This window comes from Mustela lutreola, chromosome 5 (assembly GCF_030435805.1).
Source record: "Mustela lutreola isolate mMusLut2 chromosome 5, mMusLut2.pri, whole genome shotgun sequence".
NCBI lineage: Eukaryota > Metazoa > Chordata > Mammalia > Carnivora > Mustelidae > Mustela > Mustela lutreola.
Window position 1 is genome coordinate 79,791,056 of NC_081294.1, and position 21,686 is coordinate 79,812,741.

Consider the following 21,686-nt stretch of genomic DNA (forward strand, 5'->3'; position numbering starts at 1 on the left):
CTGATGTAGGGCTCGATCCTAGGACCCTAAGATCATAACCTGAGCCAAAGGCAGAGGCTCTAACCACTGAGCCACCCAGGCACCCCCTTAAATACCATCTTTAGCTAAAGACAAAAGGAAGATGTTCTTGGAGGATGGGGAGGAACCAGTTATGGAAGGTCACTGGGAAAGCACGGAAAACAAGTATATGGTTGTTAATGAAGATTTAAGTCTTTGCCTTCCCTGTTGATAAGAAACTCTAGATTTGGTCATCTCCCTCTTCCTGGTACAGCAAGGAAGACACAGCCTTAGAAATGGAGGTTTCTCTTATCCATGTAAATGTCTCTTATGAAAAGGTAATTTTGGCTCAGTTTATAGAGCTTTTCCTCTTTCTTTTTTTTTTTTTAAGATTTTATTTATTTATTTGACAGACAGAGATCACAAGTAGGCAGAGAGGCAGGCAGAGAGAGAGAGGAGGAAGCAGGCTCCCTGCCGAGCAGAGAGCCCAATGCGGAACTCGATCTCAGGACCCTGAGATCATGACCAGAGCCGAAGGCTGAGGCTCAACCCACTGAGCTAGCCAGGCGCCCTCTCTGTAGTTTCTTTAAAAAGTTACTGGCTTAGAATAATCCTCATGCCAAAGAGACATATTTTGGGGTGAAAAATTCTGCTCCCCCTCAGTCCTGCCTTTGAAACTTTAAACAAGAATTTTCACAGTCCAGGGCGCCTGGGTGGCTCAGTGGGTTAAGCCGCTGCCTTCAGCTCAGGTCATGATCTCAGGGTCCTGGGATTGAGCCCCACATTGGGCTCTCTGCTCAGCAGGGGGCCTGCTTCCCTTCCTCTCTCTCTGCCTGCCCCTCTGCCTACTTGTGCTCTCTCTGTCAAATAAATAAATAAACTCTTTAAAAAAAAAAAAAAAAGAATTTTCACAGTCCAGAAGCTAAATTGATAGATTTTTTCCATATCTCACTGAACTAGTCATTCCATCCTGAGGTTAGGTAAATTGAGTTGAACAGTTGTGTCTCATCTCAGGAAGAGATAATGTAGCTAGGCTCCCTAAGTTAGGCTGATATTGTGTGAGAAATCAGGTATTTAGTAAGATATGTCTATGGACACAAAAGAAAAACAAAAATGTTAACGAATGGAACAAATTAAAAACCCAGTCTGAGTCCTGAGGGCTGTCAGTCAAGATTTCTAGATGTTAGGCTTAGAACATCTCTTGCATTTGGAATATGTGCAATGGTCACTGGGTGGTCAGGTAACTTTCTGCGTTGCCCTCACAGCAGCAGGCGTGAAGGTTATTTAAACATTCACTGGTGCAGCATTCTCTCTGAAGTATACAGCAGGTCATTCACATTCAGGTTGTGGAGCTTTGGGGAAAAGGGCAGTTTTTGTTCTTAGTGATTTTAAGTCAAAACTGTGAGAGTGGCACCTGGGTGGCTCAGTCCATTAAGCATCTGTGTGTCACTCAGGTCATGATCCGAGGGTCCTGGGATTGAGCCCTGAGTTAGGCTCCCTGCTCACCAGAGTGTCAGTGTCTGTTTCCCCCTCTCTCTCCTCCAGCTTGTGCTCTCTCTTTCTCTCAAATCAATAAAATCGTAAACAAACAAACAAACGAAAAAGAACAGAGAAAGTTCAAAATATTAGTTTGGAGATTTGTAGCCAGATATTTGAAGAAACCAGAATTTGGAATCTGGTTCAGTTTATAGGTAGAAAAGAGAAACCTCAAAGACAAGTAATTGAACTGGAATGTGATGATCACAAGAGTGCATCATGGTTTCTATTGAAATATAAATTTTCTCTCTAAAAGCACCATCATTTCTATCAAAAATGGCCAAATTAAGATGGATTTGTTCCCAAGATAAGTCTGGTCTCGGTAAACTTTGGACTGATTATTTACATAAGGGCAGCAAGCATAGTGATTGACCATAGAGTCTTCTTTCAGGCTGCTTTGCTGGAACTTTTCATAAGGAATCTCAGATAGAATTTTTAAAAGCCTCTCCATGGTAAGAAACCAAGTCAGGTACTCACAATCAAACTTTGCCTGTAGTACCCTAGATTTGGGTGAATTTTTCTCAAGGTCCCCCAAATATCCTGAGGTTCCTGCATCTGCCCACAAATGACCTGCCTTACTCAGGCTGCCAGGATCCCTATAAGCAGGGTTCCAGGCTATTTATCCAAGGGCTTTATTGGCTCCATAAAGTCAACCGTAGTTCCTTAAAGCTGTCCGGCATATCTGACTCTATGCACATTCTCAAATCTGATATTGCAGTCAAAGCCTTGATAAGATAATCAGTGTTTCCAGTGGTGCCCTGTTATAAGGAGAACTGATTCTTTTTTTTTTTTTTTTTAAGATTTTATTTATTTATTTGACAGAGACCACAAGCAGGCAGAGAGGCAGGCAGGGGAGTGGGGGAGCAGACTCCCCACTGAGCAGAGAGCCCATATGGGGCTTGATCCCAGGACCCTGAGATCATGACCTGAGCCAGAGGCAGAGGCTTAACCCAAGGAGCCACCCAGGCGCCCCAAGAGAACGGATTCTTAATGAACTCATGTAAATATTTGTATTGTCATGAAAATAAGAATACTGAGTTTTCATTCTGGAGGGATCAGGTAGGGAGAAAAAGAAATTGTTTCATTCTTGTTTACAAAGGTATACTTTACCAAATTGCTCTAAGTCATAGTTAGCTTAAGAGAAAATAATGTCCTTAAATCTAGAAAAACAAAACCTTAAAGAACCAGCAGTATTTCCTACAATAAGCTATAAAAATTATAATCATCCTCATTAGTTCATTCAGTCCCATGTTATTAATGACTGTTCTGTTTGGATGCAGTTTTTCCCTTTGTTTTAGAAAGATCCCAGTTTACTCTTATGGTATTAAAAGTTATCTAAAGCCCTTGCTCACTAGAGCCCTTTCCATGAATCTCCTTGCAGATGAAGCACATTTGCAAAAGTATGAGAGTAAAACAATAATTGTAAATGACAAGACTTTAAAATGTCCATGCTTAAGAGTTCATTATAATGCATTTGACAAGGAAATGTGCTGATTATTTCAAGATAATAACTAGAATTATGACTGACAACATTATACTAGGACATATCAGAATTTTAGAAATTTCATACAATTTCTGGAATTCTTATATATGTGTGCAGAGACAACATAAAGAAACCTTAGTATTCCTCTTGTCAATGCTTCTCTGTAATTTAACATATTAAATAAGCATAATTAATTTTAACAGCTCTTCCACCTTTTTTAATAAAGAGAACAAATCTTTAGGAATGTTCCAAGGACCTTCTGAAAAATCCCAAAGTTAGTCAGAGGTCAAGAAGACTGCATTTACAATTTGATTTTGTGGTTTATCAAAAATATCAAAAGGTGAGCCATCTAGGTGGCTCAGTTGGTTAAACTTCTGGAATCAAGTTTGGTCCTGGAATCAAGTCCTGCATTAGGCTCCCCGCTCAGTGGGGAGTTTGCTTCTCTCTCTGCCCCTCCCTACTGCTTATGTGCTTTCTCTCTTTCTTGTGCTTTCTCTCCCTTAAATAAATAAATAAATAAAATCTTTAAAAAAAATCTTTAGAAAGAATATAAAAAAATTTGGACACCTGACTAAATAGAATAAGAGACCATTATAAAACAGTAATTATATTTTTGTCCAAAGTGACAAAAGATTTTATTTTATTTTATTTTTTAAAGACTCATTTATTTATTTGACAGAGAGGGAACACAGCAGGGGGAGTGGGAAGGGGAGAAGCAGACCTCCTGCTGAGCAGGGAACCCAACATGGGCCTCAGTCCCAGGACCCTGGGATCATGACCTGAGCCAAAAGGAGATGCTTAAGGACTAAGCCACCTAGGAGCCTGTGACAAAAGATTTTAAATGCAAATACAGGAGGTTACATAGTTGTAAGTAAAACTTAGCTCTTTTAATATTGAAAAGATTCAGTTTTCTTAAGTAATTAAAGAATTAAGACAACATGAAGCAAAAGAAATTATCTTGGTAAAACACGAAATCTTTACTTTCTAGGCAGATAAAGATAAAGAAAAACCTTTCACAACTTCTTATGAGAAGCAGACCGGTAGTCCCAAAAAACTTTGTCCTTTTCCAAATGAAAGAAAGTGAAGTTCCAGTTTGACTTAAGTACACTATTGATATTAAATCTTGTTTTTTAAAAAAAGAGTTATTTATTTGAGAGAGAGAAAGAGCATGAGAGGAGAGAGGTCAGAGGGAGGAACAAACTCCCCGCTGACCTGAGCCCAAGGGTACTGCTTAACCAACTGAGCCACCCAGGCACCCAAATCTTATTAAAAAACAAAAAACAAAAAACAAAAAAAAAGTAATGCAAAGTTAGTTTGATTACTAAGGTAAAATTCTCTTCCCTCTCTCTTTCCCCAACTTTCTGTACCACTTTGTCCTTTATTCTTCTCTTTCTCATTCTGAAATATCCAGTTTTCCTTAAGGATAAAGTGACTTTCATTTCCCTTAAAAAAAAAAAAAAAATTCATCACCATGCGTCCTAGCTATTGAGATTGCTAAAGCTTTTTGTTAATGTTTGTGGAGAGGACATTTAAATTTGTCATTAGCCTAATTGCCAAATCATTCCTTTTTTTTCTCCTTCTGACACAAAACTTTGCATTTTGAAGAATGACTCTTAGGTCCTAGAGAAGACAGAGGTAGAAAATCTGTATCACAAAGGCATAGAGAAAGTTTTCCAAGTTTTCTCTGAGGAGTTTTGGCGTATATTGCCTATTATCAGGGGTCTAGAGTAATTACTACTTAAATTTTTCCTTTTTTTAAAGTGCAGGATAATCATATTTCCAGGGTCCCAACATCTATAGCATTTTGAGATGCATAAGGGAAGTTTTGGGATTGGTAATGATAGGTGGACTTTGAATTGTGTCTAGAGCCCCTGTTCTGGTTTTGTAGACCTGCATGTCAAAGACAGTTGTTTCTAAATCCTCAGAGAATCTAGTTATAGCCTAAACATCAATAGAAGGATGCACCCATCCAACTAAACCTTGCTTCTTTTATCAAGGAGGTTTCCAGCTAAGATGGAAGTCAAAACATTTCTATATTCTAGAAACTCAGGGTTTAACACAGTGTACTTTTAAGAAGTCCATCTAAAGCATTTAACAAATACCTCATTTCTGAGTGTACAGTTCAACCTTGGACCAATTGACCTGGAAGGAAAATTCTCTACTATTGCTTCTTTTAGTCCCTGAGTATTGGCTTCCAGGTAACTGATTGCCTGATAATTTATAGTAAGGCCTGAGAAAAATTCTGGTCATCTGTTTTCTTTATGATGGGGCTGATTCCCCAGGAAGCTGTCTGGCTTATTTGATAACTACAGTATAAATCATGAGTGGCAAGAAAACTCTTGTAATCAATTGATGTCCTTCTGAGTGGGATTGCGAATGTCTACTCTCTTTCTAATTCTTCTCTAAATTTGGTAGGATCATCTCAGAGTAAAGGCAAAGGGCTTTCTAGTTTCATCTGGTTGAATAATGCCTTAAGGCTAGCCACCACACTCATTTGTGTGTGTTTGTGTGTCTTCTCAATTGGATTTTTCTGTAGGCACCAATAAGGTAATTGTTTAGGATGAGAGCTCTCTATACTTTTTCAGATGGAAGTTTGTTTAATTCAGAGGATCCATGGGGTGCCTGGGTGGCTCAGTGTGTTAAAGCCTCTGCCTTTGGCTCAGGTCATGATCCCAGGGTCCTGGGATCAAGCCCCACATTGGGCTCTCTGCTGGGCAGGGATCCTGCTTCCCTTCCTCTCTCTCTGCCTGCCTCTCTGCCTACTTGTGATCTCTGTCAAATAAATAAATAAAATCTTAAAAAAAAAAAAAAAAAAGAGAGAGAGAGAGAGAATTCTGCAGAGGATCCATCATCTGGCCATAATCTCAATAGCATTTCAAACCAGTAAGCCTTTTTATGGCTTAACCATGGATGCAAGAGACATCCCAAAAGGGAATATAAAAGATGCAGCCCCCACAAGATCCAGGAAGTTCACTCCTAGGGGTGCTTGGGTGACTCAGTCAGTTAAGTGTTGGACTCTTGATCTTGGCTCAGATCATGATCTCAGGGTTGTGAGATCAAGCTCTGTGTCAGGCCCTGAGATGCTCCCCCTCCCTCTCCCCCACCATGGATATGGGCACACACTCTCTCTCTTAAATAAATCAAAAGAAAAGAGAGGAGAGGAAAGGGGAAAAAAGGAAGGAAGGAAGGCAGGCAAGAAAGAAAAGAAAGAGAGAGGGAAGGAGGAAGGAAGAAAAGGAAAGAAAGAAAATTCACTCTTAGATTCTGTCTAAAAAGCCAAAGATCTTTGTTGTCACAGGCAATAAGAATGGTGTAGCTGGAACAGTGTCTCTGGTTTCCCATGAGAATGCAAGATGCCTTCAGTCACAGACCCACTAGTCTGTGACACTGGAAGGCGCTGCTGGCATAGGACTTTTCCAGCAATAACAACACAATGAAGGTTGACATGACAAAGGCTCCTTATGGATTGGTACCCCTTATGACAAACTCCCCTGAGAGCTGTCACAGTTGGACAAAGAGAATGCTGCTGCTTGGATCTACAGCCTATTCGGCTATCCGCCAGATGCATGTTGGTACATGTATCCTCCGGCTAGTCGAGACCAGGGAGAATAATCTTACGGGTTGCAAAGCCAAGATCTGAAGCCATAGAACAAGACAAAAGGAAAAACCTCATTAGACCTATGGTTCTCCTCTTTGTCCAAACAGCACAGAAGACAGAGACAAAAGAAAACAATGACCATCTCTAGGAGGAGGAAGATCACTAGCAAATGAGTGCTCATAGCATATTTTCTTTTGCTGATCTAAGTTTGGAAAGGAAGAGGCAAACATTTTTTTATCTTTCCCTTGACCAGGTAGTACAGAGATCCAGGAGAGCTGGCTTTGGTAAAAATTCTTACCCTTCATGGATTCTGCCAGTTTACCAAGATTCTGTCTGCAGACTCCAAAATGAGTATGGTGTCCTAGAAAGTCCCATCTGGGGCGCCAAAACTGGAGGGGGGCGCATATGAAAAATAATTTTCTTTCTACCCTTCTTGTTTCTTGACTGAGATACCTTTGTAATAGAAAGATTAGCAGGAAAAAAACCCCAAAAAGTTAAATAACATGTAGCCCTTCTGTCTACAGGGGAGAGACACAGGCAAATCAAGTAACTCTCCAAAATGACCCAGGCCATCATCTTCAATACCACCTTCAGCTAAAAACAAAAGGAAGTTGTTCTTGGGGGGGTGGGGAGGAGCCAGTTATGGGAGGTCACCAGCAAAGCACAGAAAACAAGCATATGGTTGTTAATGAAGATTTAATTCATTGCCTTCTCCATTGATACGCATCTCTAGAGATTTGGTCATCTCCCTCTTCCTGGTACAGTGAGGAAAACACAGCCTTACAAGTGGAGGTTTCTCTTATCCATGTAAATGTCTCTTACAAAAGGGTAACTTCTGCTCAGTTTTTAAAGCTTCTCCTCTCTCTGCAGTTTCTTAAAAATAACCAGCTTGAAGTAATCCTTATGCCAAAGAGGCATATTTTAGGGCAATAAATTCTGTGCCCCTTCAGAGCCTATAAAACCTGCTTGCCCTCCTCCTCTATAGCCTTGTCTCCTGTGCCCTGTACGCTGGCCACACTGCATTGTTCCTGCTCCCTGACACATAGCATGCAGTCCCTACCTGGCCTGCACTCGGGAGGCTGCTGCTCCTGCAGGGTCCCATTAGCTGTCACCACCTCTCTGAAGTGTTTCCCAGTCCAATCTACACTCCCCACACAGGGTCATGGTCCTCTCCTCTGTGTGGATCGTATGGTAATTTATATTCTCATGCAACAGATTTTTAGGGAGATTTTTAGGGAGCATTTAATGGTATTTCGTTCCATCTGCCATTCAGGGTGCTGGCGCTAAGGGTCTGGTGGGGACACACGTCTATGAAGCCCAGCTCTCAGATGGTTGAAAGTTCTTTGAAGAAAATAAAACCAACGGAGGTGCTGCAAGAAGCCAATGTAGGCAAGGAAGGGCTCTTGGAGGAGGTGACATTCAAGAAAGGACTAGAGGGGAGAGTATTCAAGGTGGAAGAAACAGCAAGTGTAGTCACACAGCCTTGTGTGCAAACCTGGGTATGCAGTTCTTTCAGCTGCCTCCCGCTCTTGTAAGGAAGTGGACCGTCCTCCTGCCTGAGTTCATCTGTGCATGCTTGGTGATCAGCCCAGGTCAGGGATGCAAGACAGAATTGTGGGACCAGGCGTGGGGGAAGATGCTCCTGTGCTTCCCAGCAAACACTCTCCTCCTCATTCTCCCAGCTGGGCACTGACAGCTTTGTTTGCTGAAGCATTTGAGCCCTTGATACCAAACCTCAATTATCTGAGAGAAGGCTATTGCCTCTTTAAAGAGTTCAAAAGCCCAGACTTTTTATAAATAGCTCTGGCCTTTCACCAGCCCTTAAGACTGCGATTTATGGCCCACTTCCCCAGAGGCAGACAGACCAACAGACAGGTTACTTCCCTTGGAGCCAGGTTCCTACAATTGTGGGATGCTCCCACTTCCTCTTTGCATTTTATGACCTCCTGGCAGCTAATCCTGAAATGGGTTCCACGGGAAGGAGGTGAATTGTGCATGACTGCAGCTGCCTCGGAAGCCAGAGGCCCACCAGATTCAGGAAAGGACTGGCAGCCTGGCCTCTTAGCTGTGGCCGGCTCCTCTGGTTCCCAGGGCCTCTCCCTAGCAAGATACCAAGAGTAAAGTCCTTTGCGTGACTGGTCAGCTCTGTGATGTGCCGCAGAGGGACAGATAAAAACCTTCATTCATAATCTCATAATGTAGTGAGGCAATGTGGCAAAAATGGGATATTTTGGTTGTCACGTGAAAACATTACTTTTTCTTTTAGAGCACATCCTTAATTGTCTTTAATTACTGAACTCCAGGAGGTCTTATGGCATCTTTTTGACAGACCATGAAACTGAGGCAAAGACTGGCCCATGTTGTGCAGCTAAGAGGTGACAGGTCCAGATTCTGATCTGGGTTTCAAATGCCGGGTTGGGGGGTCAAAGGCACCAAGAGCAGTGGGAGGTCAGGGAAAAGAGTGGCCTTTGGGATAGGTGGGTCAGCTTTCAGGAAGGAGGAGACATTGTAAGAGGGGTTACAGTGGAAAAGGAGTAGTCTGTCATGGGACACTGACACTGGGCTGGACCAGAGCTTGTGGAGGCACAAGCCTCCTGATACTTCTCGACAGGTCTTTGCCATAGACCACCAGCCTTTCCTTTTCCACAGCCCTTTCTCTGGTTCGTCTCTCCTCATTCTGATGGGTGAGGAAGTGGTTAGGATCATGGGTTATGAGTTCAAACTCCTCTTACCAGCCCTGGGACTTTGAACAGATGGCTTGGCCTTTCTTATCCTCCCTTCCTCACCTCTGACATGAGCTTGATAACAGCAGGACTTGGGTGAACACAACACTGGTAGCTGATGGTATATTCTTTCTGTGATTGTTGTCCTCAGTCAGTGCTTCTCTTTCTCAAAACAGCTCCTAACTTGTCATTTGCCCTGCTCAGAAACTCAAGACTGAACATGTTATTCTAGTACTCAAGAGCCCCTAAGGCCTGATCCTAAAATCCGCCACAGCCAGGCCATCTTCTGATGGTCTGAAATCCTCAGAGGATACTGTATTCATGGCTTGCGATAGTAGAAAGAACACGAAGTTGGGAGTCAAGAAAAGCCAGTGTTCAAATCCCGGATCTTCCAAAGATCCTATGTGCAGAGGAAATAAACCTCCCAAAGTCTCAGCAGCTTTGCCTGTATGGAGGGGCTCCTCCTCTTCTACCGGCTGCTCTGAGAGGCTGGCACCACATGCTTTGCCTTCTGGAACACCGTGGGTGCTTCTTCCATGTGTTCCCTTGTCTTCATTTCAATAATATATTCATTTCATGCCATATTTATGAACAGGGCTCTGCTAAAAACTCATGATACAGGGTCTCACGAGCAGAACTTACACTGCTGCCTTGCTTTCGGCTTTCCCATCATGCTTGTGTCTTGTTTCGCCACCCAGATGGCCAGGCTTCCCCTAGGTAGGCTCCATGTCTGTGGTGTTCATCCCAGATTCTGGCCTGACAAGAAATCAGTGGTCAATAAATATTTATTGGAAGAATTAATTATTGAAGAGAAGCCTGGAGCACTGTGTTCAGTGTCCAGGAGGCATGTTTGAAACAAGTGATTTGAATCTCAAAGGCCTCAGAAAGTAAATTCATGCTCCTAAGAATATGATGATGAATTAGAATCAGCAGGTAAGTCACAGCCCTAAGACCTGGATAGCAATGATGAAAGAGCATGTCTGCAATAAAGAAGGGGATTCCTTGTGTGAGCAGTTCTCCTTAGTTTTGCTCTGGGCCTCCTGGTTCAGGGGTCCCTCTCCCTCTGGGGGAATGCATTCATGAGTTACAGAGTGCCTACTATGTCCTCCTTCATTGGCACTTTATAGCCACTGTTCCTTTTAATCCCAACACCAACCATACAAGGTTAGAATTAGGATCCCTATTTTACAGATGAGAAATTAAGGCAAAGAAAGGACAAGCAATCCATCCAGGTTACCCAGTACTAACTGGCAGAACCATGATCTGAACCTGAGGCCAGGCCTGGAATCCATGGTCTTTGAATTACCCTACACTTCCTGCACTGGCCAGGTTAGCCCACTGTGGCTTTCAAACCGTACATCTATCGTTCTTTTCTTGGCACCCATTTCCCACGCTAGCGGGATCACATTTGAAAGACTAGACCCAACTCATCAGAGTGTCTTTTCAGCCTTGGACAAGCCCAAACTGCTCTGTGTGTTGGGTGCTGGTAGCACTGATCTCTGTGCTTCCAACAGTCCCTGAAGGGGGTTGAGACTCAGGACAAGTGGAAACTTTCCCCAGTGTCATGCTCAGAGATGGAATTTTTTTTCTCTCCCAGTTTTGAAACTGCAGGATTGGGGCTGCAGTCTGGGCTAGGCTCCGCCAGGTTTGGTGACTTATTTATTGGGTGGCTTTGGTACATACGCTCCTCTGTAGGAATTTGTTTTGGAGGGAAATGGAGATATAAGAGACCCATGGGGCTCCAGTACCCATCTGCCTTTCAAGCCTCACCCAGAGGTAAACCATAACAGTTCTCCAGCTTTGCACCCCGAGCCCAAGCTGGGTGTTTCATTGCTAAAGAGAAAGCATCTGCGCACCAAGAAACAATGAGTTGATGTTGTGTTATTTTGGCTGGAACCAGAGTGAGGTTAGGGACTTGGGTGAGAGATTTGCAAATTTATTAGCTCTCTTCTTCCCTTTTTCACACAAATGTACCCTAATCCCCTTGAGCTATGGGTTGGCTGAGCCAATACAGAGGTCAAGTTGACTTCCTCCCTTGCTCAGTTCCTTCCTTCTAGTTTGAATGCTGGCTCCACCATTTACTGTTTCGGTGGTAATTTGCTTAAGTTTTGGAAGCCTCAGTTTCCTTATCTGTAACATGGCCAAAAACATAGCATCTCATAGTTTGTTAGTGAGGCTCAGAAGAGTGAATGTATTTTTTAGCATTTGTCATGGAACCTGGCACCTGAAAAGTACATACTAAATTTAAGCTTCCACTGTTGCTGTTGTTCATTTGGCAAACAGTGACTGTTAATGTACCTTGTGCCATGCGTTGTGCTGGGTGTTGGATATAGTCCATGCTTTCCAGTGACATCCAGCCATGCATTGTGCTGTTTGTTGGATATAGTCCATGCTTTCCAGGGCCCACCCAGCTGATAGGAAGAGATGGCCCGTGAAACACGCAGCTGCAACACAACATCGTAGGTGAAATGACAAATGGAGCAAAATATTAGAATTTAATATATGCCAGGTAAATCTGTGAAGCTCATTACTCATCTTATTTCATTTAATCTTTACAACAGTCTCATGAGGCAGGTACTAGTATTTTCTCCACTTTTCAGACGTGGGAATTAAAGTGCAGAGGAGTGAAGTAACCTGCCCATGTCAACCCAGCTGTCGGAAGTGGGAATGGAAGCCAGGCAGACTGTACAGGATGCCAGAGGGGTGCCTGGCCAGCCTAAGGCTGGAGTGGCTGCATGGAAGGAAAGATGTTTGAGTTGATCTTTAAGGTTCAGTAGGCTAAGAAGACCAAGCAGGAGTTAACAGGGGAGGGAACAGCATATGGGGTCCCTTCTACTTGGGGTTTACTCTTGCCCAGCTCTGAAAGGTTTACCACTTGACTTGTTTTCTTTTGTAATCTTTAAAATATAAGTCCCACCTGAAACAAACAAAAAAATTAAAACCTTATTGTGATATCCAAGTGTGCTTATTCCTTCTATCTTCATGGAATCTACTGATATTTTTCTAAGCATTTCTTTCTCTGTCATTAATCAAATCACCAATCAAAGTATTCATTTGAGGAGGACAAAGGAAAGAGACAAGAAAGATGTACCTCCTTCCAGATTTTGGAAATCACCATTTATTAATGACCTTGTTGTATTTCACTCGACCTACATTTTTCAGTTGTATTCAAAAGAATGCCTGAGGCTTTCGCAAAGGCCTTGAACTGGTTCATACTTTTGTGATAGTAATTCTATCAAAGGAGAAGTCCACTGAACTTGCTCTTTGTGAATATGTGCTGGTTTCTGGTGACCACAGCTTTCTTTTCTAGGTGCTCATAAGTCACTAGTTTACCAATAAAATCCAGAATTTTGCCCAGGACCAATGATGCATTCATAGGCTTCAGTTTGATGAGTATAAATACTTAATGAGTTCTCTTATAATATTAAAAAAGAAAATATATGAATCCCACTTAGTAGTATAATGTGAGGACTGAACAAAAGGATGTGTAGTTTGTAAAGTACCTTCTACAGTGCCAGGGTACATAACTGTTCAGTAAATTCATTCATCCATCCATCCAGCCAGCACATTTTTATTAAGCACCTACCATGAACCAGGCACTGTCATGGACATTAGGAATATAGAGGTTAAAAAGACAACCTCCTTGCGTTCTCATAGAGTTAACATTCTAGTGGACAAGACAGACAATAAAAAAGTAACCAAAAATGTATATGTAATATAAGAGCAGGTGGTGGTGAAATGTAAAATAGGGTGAGAGGAGATTGGAGGTTTAAGTGGGGAATGTTCAGGACAGGAAGTGAGATAGGCCTTTATGAAAAGGTGGCAAGCAAAATCCTGAATGAAGTAAGGGAATGAGATATGCAAATATCTGGGCAAATATCCTTCTAGACCAAGGAACCAGCAAATGCAAAGGCCCTGGGGCATAACATGCTTGGGTGGATGGAAGAACCTCAAAGAAGGCCATGTGGCAGGAAGAAAGTGAGTAAAAGGAAGGAGGAGAGTCAGAGGAGGCATAGTCAGGTACAGATCATAGGGAGTACTGTTGGTCTCAGATATTGTTTTAAATCAGCCTTTAGATACTGTTTTAAATGAAATGAGAAGCCAGTAGGGAGTGTGTGAGCAGAGAGTTAGTATGGTCCATGCCTTCCAGTAACATCCAGTCTAGTTGGAAGAAAGGACTTTTAAAAAACTAGTTATTACACAGCATGGTAAGTGAAATGGCAGACAAATCACAATACTAGGACTTACTGTGTGCCAAGTACTTTTACCTAATTTAATCTTCACAGTAGGTTTGTGAAGCAGGTACTATTATTCTGCCTCTTGTTTAGATGCAGACACTAAAGATAAAGAAATGAAATAACCTGCCTAATAAGGTCACGCAGCTGCTCAGTATTCTCAGTAAATTCCCTCTGGTGATAGGGCAGAGAATCAGCTAACTAGGGGCTGCAGGAGACAGCAGGGAGACACGGTAGGAAGCGGGTGGGTACAATAATCCAGATGGGAGAGAGGATGGTGGGTGGCTTGCATGGTGGTGGAGGTGGTGACAACAGATCAGATCCTGGATTTATCTGAATGTGAACCAGTACGATTTGCTGCTGGATCAGATATGGGGTGGGGAGTAAAGAAAGAAGCCAAGGATGAACCCAGGATTTGGAGGCTGAACACTGGGTAAATTAAATTATTTACTAAGATAGGGGAAAGCTACAGCAGGAGCAGGTTAGGAGAGAAAGTCACAACTTTAACTTGTTTAAAACATATAAAAATGCTTGTTTACTGAGCAGATGAAACTGGCTACCCTTCCCACGCTATTATTGTAGTTGAGGGGCATCTGTAGTTAAAATAGTTAAAGAGTGCTTTTCAGGCAAGTCCTTCCCCTCCTCTCCCGGTGTCCCCACTCCCCCCATTCCTCCCTGGGGTTCCAGAGAGAAGCTATCCCTGTGTGACCTTCTCACATTGTTTTTACACCTTTAACTTTGTTTTTGCAGTTTTGACCTGAAGAAAGCAGTTTCACCTCAACTTGTACTGGGGTCAAGGGAAGGCATCCTTCCTTGAACTCTTTCCATGCCTCCCTCCTCACACTGCACCCAGAAGCACTTTTTTGAATGTAGATTATAGTCCTGCTGGCCCGAGGAAAAGTGGAGGTGGGTTGGGGGCCTGCGATGGAAAGTGTGAAGTCTTTCTCCCCAGCCAGAGGAAGCCCTGGTGATTCAGTGAGCTGAGGTGCTAAGTTAGGAAGGAAAATAGCACATAGCAAGGAGATCTTTATCTGAACCATTTGTCTGCTGTCCCCTATCCCCCATGAAGGGCTTCCCTGGGGGCTCACAGCCTCTTCCTGCTCTTGCCACGTGAGGGGGGTTGACTGAGTTCTAAAGAACTGCCAACCCAGTTCAGCTCAGCCATCTTTTCTTTGGGGAATTCTTACAGATTTCTCTTTGACTTTGCTTTATGGGGTGTGTATGTGTTGTAGGGACTAGGTTCTGGGAGGACCTCCCACCAAAGACTCTTTCTTTATCCTATGGCTCACACCTCAGATTTTTCCCTGAGTTTTCAGCTCAAACGTCACTTCCTCAGAGCAGCCTTCTCTGACCATCATGTGGGTCATTCTCCACCAGGTCACCTGATTTCCCTGTAGCACTTTTCACTTGCTACTTCACTGACCTTTCAGCAGGAGAGGAAGCTGCTCTGTCTATCCCTCCTTTCCCCTCAGGACTTCCCAGTCAAGTCAGATCCCACCTCCCCATGTCCCTTTCTGGGTCTGAGCTTTCTTTGTCTCTCTGCCTGCCTGTGTCTCTGTGATTCTTTTTCTTCTCCCTGTCCCTCTGTTTCTCTATTTCTGTATCCCTCTCTCTTCTTCCTTGTCTCCTACTCATCCTCTCTCTCCTTATTCTGACTCCTCCCCCCCCAAGATTATTTATTCATTTGACAGAATGAATAAATAATGTGCTCTTTCTAGAGCACAAGCAAGGGGAGTGGCAAGAGGAAGAGGGAGAAGCACTGAGATCATGACCTGAGCTGAAGACAGATGCTTTCCTGACTGAGCCACCCTGGTGCCCTGTTCTGATGACTTTTTTTTAAAAATATATTTTATTTATTTATTTGACAGAAATCACAAGCAGGCAGAGAGGCAGGCAGAGAGAGAGAGAGAGAGGAGGAAGCAGGCTCCCCACCGAGCAAAGAGCCCGACGTGGGGCTCAATCCCAGGATCCCGAAATCATGACCAGAGCCAAAGGCAGAGGCTTTAACGCACTGAGCCACCCAGGCGCCCCCCGTTCTGACTTCTTTATTGTGTTTTTACCTCATGGTAACTACTATACGTACACACACTTGTTGACCCCAGACAGGAGTCTGTGTGAGATAGGTCATTATTGTCCCCATTTTCCAGATGGGGAAATGCATACTCAGGCAGATTTTGTGACTTGTCTGTTCACACAACCAGTGTATGGCCCAGCTGGGACTTGAATCCAGGTCTTCTGATGTTTATGCTCCACGTAAGGCCACAGTTCTGACATAAAACAAATGTTATTTTCTGACGACATGGTGATCACCATTCTACTTCTCCAACAGGTGAACATGAGGCTGGGAAGGCCAAGAGGGTGCCTGGATGGGGTAGGGAGGCTTGTGAGGTCACACCTTATAGTCACCCCTCATACACACTCTGCTCCTGAGAGAAGTGGGGAGTCCCTGCAGACAGTCCAGGTGCTGTCTGCAGGCCTGTTTGGTTTAGTTGTAACCCGAAGGCCAGAGAAGCTTGGAAAGTTAGAGCTGGAAGGAGAGAAGCAGCTACAAACTGCATCTACCAGTTCATCTGTGACAGATATGGCTGGAAGTCTGACTTCAACAGACCCTTTTTTTTGGAAAGAGGTGGTGAGAAGGACAGGAATAAAACTCAGTTCTTATTGACCCTACCAGAAGCACGAGCTCTTCACACTTCAACAGGATGGTAGAAAGATGATGATGGGTCAGCCTACACCACAATCTACCAGGCAACATTTTCAAGACAAGTTTGGGGCAGCCTTGGAAGTAGTTCCGCCCCAGCTGGCCTGACCTGGCAGGGAGAAGTTATTGTTGGAGAGCAGGTGAGAAACATTCACCTGATGCTTTGGGCTGCTGGCCTCACCCTGAGTGGGCTGGTAATCATTATTTATAAGGCTGGCATATTCACACCACTGAAGTCAGGAGAGGCAGGATGGAGACAGCTTCTAACAAACGAGTTATTTATATCTACATCCCAGACCTCAGAAGGAAAATTCCCATACTTAGACATTCCTAGATGGCCTGCGACACAGGATATTTAAAGTAACAATGGGCCAAATTCTTGCTCACATTTTTGGCAGTAATCCAGTCTGAAAGTCCACAAGAAAGACTTGTGGGGCCATGTTGCTTCAGCAGAGGGGAAAAAAAAGGCTGTTTCTAATTTGGGATTTACTTAAGATCTGACTTCCCCCTTCCTTCCTGGAATTACAAGGAAAACATGATTTTGATTTCAGAGACAACATTCTATGTAATCTACTTTGGAAGGTTTTAGGAGTTGTAGATCTGCGGCTACCCCCACCTTGAAAAGCGGGGATGTAAAATCAACTAATAGGATACACCTTGAAAAACTGTGGAATTCCCTCCACATTTTTTTTTTAATTGGGGGGTGGAAGTAGTTACTATCTATGGGCAGTCTGGTTGCCAAACTCTCAATGCTGCAAATGACTCGGTAGAACTGGACATAGCCCTCTACAAAAGTCAGTGACCCATTTAAGATATAACGTGGTAGAGCCACCTGGCTGGCTCAGTTGGTGGAGTGCATGACCCTTGATCTCAAACCCTACCTTGGGTATAGAAATTATTAAAAAAAAAAAAAAAAATCTAGGGACACGTGGGTGCCTCAATCAGTTAAACATCCAACTCTTGATTTTGACTTGGGTCATGGTTTCAGCATCATGAAATCGACCCCTGCATCAGACTCTGTACTCACACAGTCTGCGTGAGATTCTCTAACCCTCTTTCTCTGCCTCTCCCTCTGTGTGTGCGTGCATGCTCTCTCTCAATAAGTAAATAAAATATTAAAATATACATATATATACACATTATATATCATATGTGTGTATATATATATACACATATATACATATATATACATATATATGTGTATATATATATACACATATATATACACACATATATGTATGTGTGTGTAAATATGTTAATGTGTATATATATAATGTTAATAATAAAATATTAAAATATACATATATACATTATATATCATATGATGTGTGTGTGTATATATATACAAAATGTTAAAAAAAAAAAAAAAGACATGACATAGTAGCATTAGTTCCAAGGAAAATCTCAGACAGGGTTGAAAATGATGACTTATACTTACACAGTTGTACGGAGGATTAAGGCCCTCCCAAACCTAGGATCTTTCTAAGTGCCAATCTTCTCAAGAAGGAGAGAATGTACCAACTCCATCAGCTAGGATGCCTTTGACTGTAAGTCATGAAAATTACCTACCTCAAACTGCCTTTAATTAAAAGAAAGATGTGTTCACTTCTGTAAAAGAAGTCTCCAGGTGTAGTGACTTCAGGATTGGCTAATTAGGCCACGCAGTGATATCACAAAGGTTTCAGAATCTCTTCCTATCTTCTCTCTGCCATCCAGCTTCTGGGCCATATCCTCAGATCAGCTCCTTTCATGGTATGAAAATTGCAGTTCCAGTGTCACAAAGATACTATAGTGTGTTCCTTTCTTCCTTGTTTCTCATTTTATGAATGAAGAAACTTCCCAGAAACCCTCAGCAGATTTCCCCTCACATCTCATAGTTGTCACTGTCCACATGTCCATGCAGAACCAGTGACTGGCAAGGGGACTGAGCCCAGCATGCTTTGATTATACTCCTTAAAGTTATCTGTGACTAGAATTACATTTCCCTTAATTGTATAGCAAAGGGATGAACTCTGGAAGAAAGTTGGGGTAAGTTAGGCAAGGTCTTGTAGTGTTTGGTAGAGTTGGACTTTCATTCTAAGCTCAATGGGAGGAAACTGAAGACTTTAAAAAAACTACTTACTAAGCAATTTTTTTATTTTGAAATAATTTTAGATCTACATAAGAGTTACAAAGGTAGTACAGGAAATTCCCTATATTCTTCACCCACCCTCTGCTAATGTTAGTATCTTTCATGGCCATAGTATATTGGTTAAAATTGGGAAATTAACATTGGTACAATACTATACAAATATTATTTAGATGTCAGTTTTTTTCCCACCATCTTGTATTTAGTGCTCCTGTCTCTTCCGTCCTCCCTAGTATTTGACAATTTTTCAGTCTTGCTTTTGATTGCCTTGATACTTTTGAAGAGCACTAGTCAGGTATTTTGAAGACTGTCTCTCAATTTGAGTTTGTCTGCTCTTTTCTCATGATTCCACTAAGGCTATGAATTTGGGAGAAAAATAAGAGAGGTGATGTGCCCTTCTTGTCACATGATTTCAGGGAGTATGTGATGTTAATGTGACTTATTACTGGTGATGTTTAATTTTGATCACTTGGTCAAGGTGGAGTCTGCCAGATTTCTCCACTGTGAAGTGACTGTTTTTCCCTTTCCATGCTCTGTTCTTTGGAGGCAAGTCACTAGGTCCAGCCCACACTCAAGGGGAGGAAGAAACTGGAAGGTTTTAAGAAGGGCAGTGACAAGAAAGGAATGGATAAATAAATGATGGTTACTTTGGAATACACTTCTCTAAGTAGTACAGACCTGGAGCTGATGGCCCAATGAAAGCTGTGTATCTTGAAGATGGCAGTCTTTCCTGTTCTCTCCTGTTGATTGTCGTGGCTCTCTTTTAAGGAGAATGTCACACTGTCTAAATTTTGTCCTCACTCAGAGATGTGCCACGTGGTAGATCTTCTGGAGAGGGAGGAATTTCCTGTATACCCCAGTAATGGCTCCAACATGCTGCCCTGTGTCAAGCCCCACCCCTTACACCCACCATACACACCCTACCATGGGCCAGCAGGGCTCTTGTTTTTGATCATTGTCTTCCTTGGGCAGGGCAAGCAGAGAATGTGTGTGTCCTGTGGTCCAGGTGAGGTTTATGGCTGGGTATAGAGAGTGAGCTATCACAGCATGAGGTAGAAACAGGAATGGTAAGGCTGTAAAATGAAATGTCATGCAATACCACTTACTAAAAATAAGAGTGGAGCTTTGGAGATACCGAAGGAAGGCCATCCATGTATGTGTGTAGAAGTTTTCTGCAGTGTGATCCTCTGTGCGGTTTAGAAAGTTGGAAGGACAGTCTCTGCACACTTAATGTTTGTTCAGTGAATGACTGGTATACTCCAAAATGTCACACCGAAGTTGGGAATTTGGTGAGGAATTTTATTTTATTCTGTTTTTTTTTTTTTTTTTTTTTTTTTTTTGCAAAAGTTATGTTATTTTTTAAAAATATATTTCAGTCCTTATAATATTTTTTTAAAAATTAAGTGCCACCTTTGTTCTTGTTCTGAATCTGGTCAATTATCATTCTTCTTATACTGCCCTGGTCTAAGCAGTTGAATGTTCATTGTTGACTGTTAACACTCATGGTAACCATACATGTTCTAGAAGGGTCAGAAGAACCAAATGGCATAACTGGCTTCTTCTTTTCTCCTTGAGGATATTTTGTCACAGGCAAATGGTAAAGGGAGCTCAGGGCTGGAAATTTGCCAGCTTCATGTTTGCAAATTACTGGCCCAAGATACCTTCCCAGTCCATGAGTGATTCTACAGCAGTGCAGCCGGTCCTTCTTACCTGGCAGCTAGGGCTCAGGCCTCCTCAGCCATCCCCAGCTGGCTGTCCAGACACCATGCTGATGCCCCTTCCCAGTGTCCATGAGTGGGCACATGGGTAGGAAAGCAGGGGTTCAGGAGTCAGGCCTGTGTGACCTTGGGCACATGACTCTACCTTCTAGACCCTCAGTTTTCTCATCTGTAAAATAGGGGAAATGAAAGTACTAATACAGAGAGAAGATTAAAAGAAAAATAGGTAAAAAGCAGTTGATTGGTATAGTACCAGGCATATGATAAATACTCGCGTGTCAGCTGTATTAATGGAAGCTGGTCTTAGTCATAGCTGAATTCTCTCACACGGCTAGCTTTAGAATGGAAATAAAATAAAGCCCGAGACCACTTGTTCACTCCTTTTTTTCACTCCTTTTGTTCACTCCACCCTCCACAAGGGTGGAGAGCCCAGCACAGTGCTTGAACTCACACCCATGAGATTAAGATGTGAGCTGAGATCAAGAGCCAAATCCTTAGCTGACTGAGCCGTTAAATTGCTCCAGTGCCCCTTGTTCTTTCCTTTTTAACTCTCCTCTCAGTGTATCTTGAATTGATTATCTACTGTCCCTCATGTGCCAGATGGTGCTGGAAGCTTCCCTGTGGATGTGGACTATATTGAAATACTGATCCTCTGGGTGCTCAGGGTAGTGGGTGTAGCTTGAGAGGATAGAGCCCCTGGACTCTGGAGTGCTGCTGCCCTTTGCTGGCAGATCTTAATGGTTTACCTGAGTGGGCAGTTTCTGTGTGTGCTGTGACAAAGGCCAGGCAGCACTGATGTCACAAACAAGAAAGGCCAAGTTTCCCACATCCTCACAGAACACATCCTCTAGTAAGGATGAGACATGTTGTGAACAAGTAGAAAGGTCGTTAAATTGCTGGATATTGCAGAAGTGGCAGGAAGAACCAAGAAGAGATCAGAGAGAGTCAGGGCAAAATGCTCTTGGGTCGTGGTATCATTATGGTTGAGGTCACTTTTGAGGCATTTTTTTAGATTTAGACTACAGATTAGGCTTATAAATGTTTGAAAACCATTCACTGTTTCCTAGAGAGAAAACCTGGCTCCTATTCTTTGCTTTACAGCTAACCTGTTATGTGACCTTGGACAAGCCACTTAGTCTCACATCCCCATCTATATATATATTGGAGGTGGGTGGATTGGACCAGGGATTCTTAACATTTTGGGAGGTTCACATGCCCTTCTGAGAAACTAATGGGTGTGTCTCAGACAAAAAGCAGGAATTTTTCTAACAATGTCAAGGGGTTCCCTTTAACGCCCTCCCCACCGCCTTGCCCCCAAGTTCTGGGCTAAGAACCACTGGCTTCCATGAGCTTAGATTTCCTTTCTGAGATTGTGACTCTAGTACGTGTATATGAGTGACTTGCCTGCAGGGTGGGCAACCTTAGGAAGCCCTCTGGGTGGAGTTTGGGATATCATGATTTCAGTTAAAGTGCCCAGTGAGGCCAATCAGACTTGACACTACCCAGCATCATGATTGGAGAGCCAGGCAGGTAATATAAAATAAAAAAAAGAGAAGCAGGCTGGAAT

At 42.8% G+C, this 21,686-nt stretch overlaps 1 long non-coding RNA gene across 2 annotated transcripts; it reads right to left on the bottom strand.

Annotated features, from left to right (window-relative positions):
* Positions 1-7,606: 7,606 nt before the first annotated feature.
* LOC131832195 (uncharacterized) lies at positions 7,607-18,005 on the bottom strand. 2 transcript variants are annotated; one of them, XR_009353938.1, is made up of 3 exons: positions 17,843-18,005; positions 11,636-11,781; positions 7,607-10,093 (listed from the first exon to the last, which is right to left on the bottom strand). It is a non-coding gene; the product is annotated as an uncharacterized LOC131832195 (long non-coding RNA). The 2 variants fall into 2 exon arrangements; XR_009353937.1 differs by having other exon boundaries at positions 17,712-18,005.
* Positions 18,006-21,686: the final 3,681 nt, after the last annotated feature.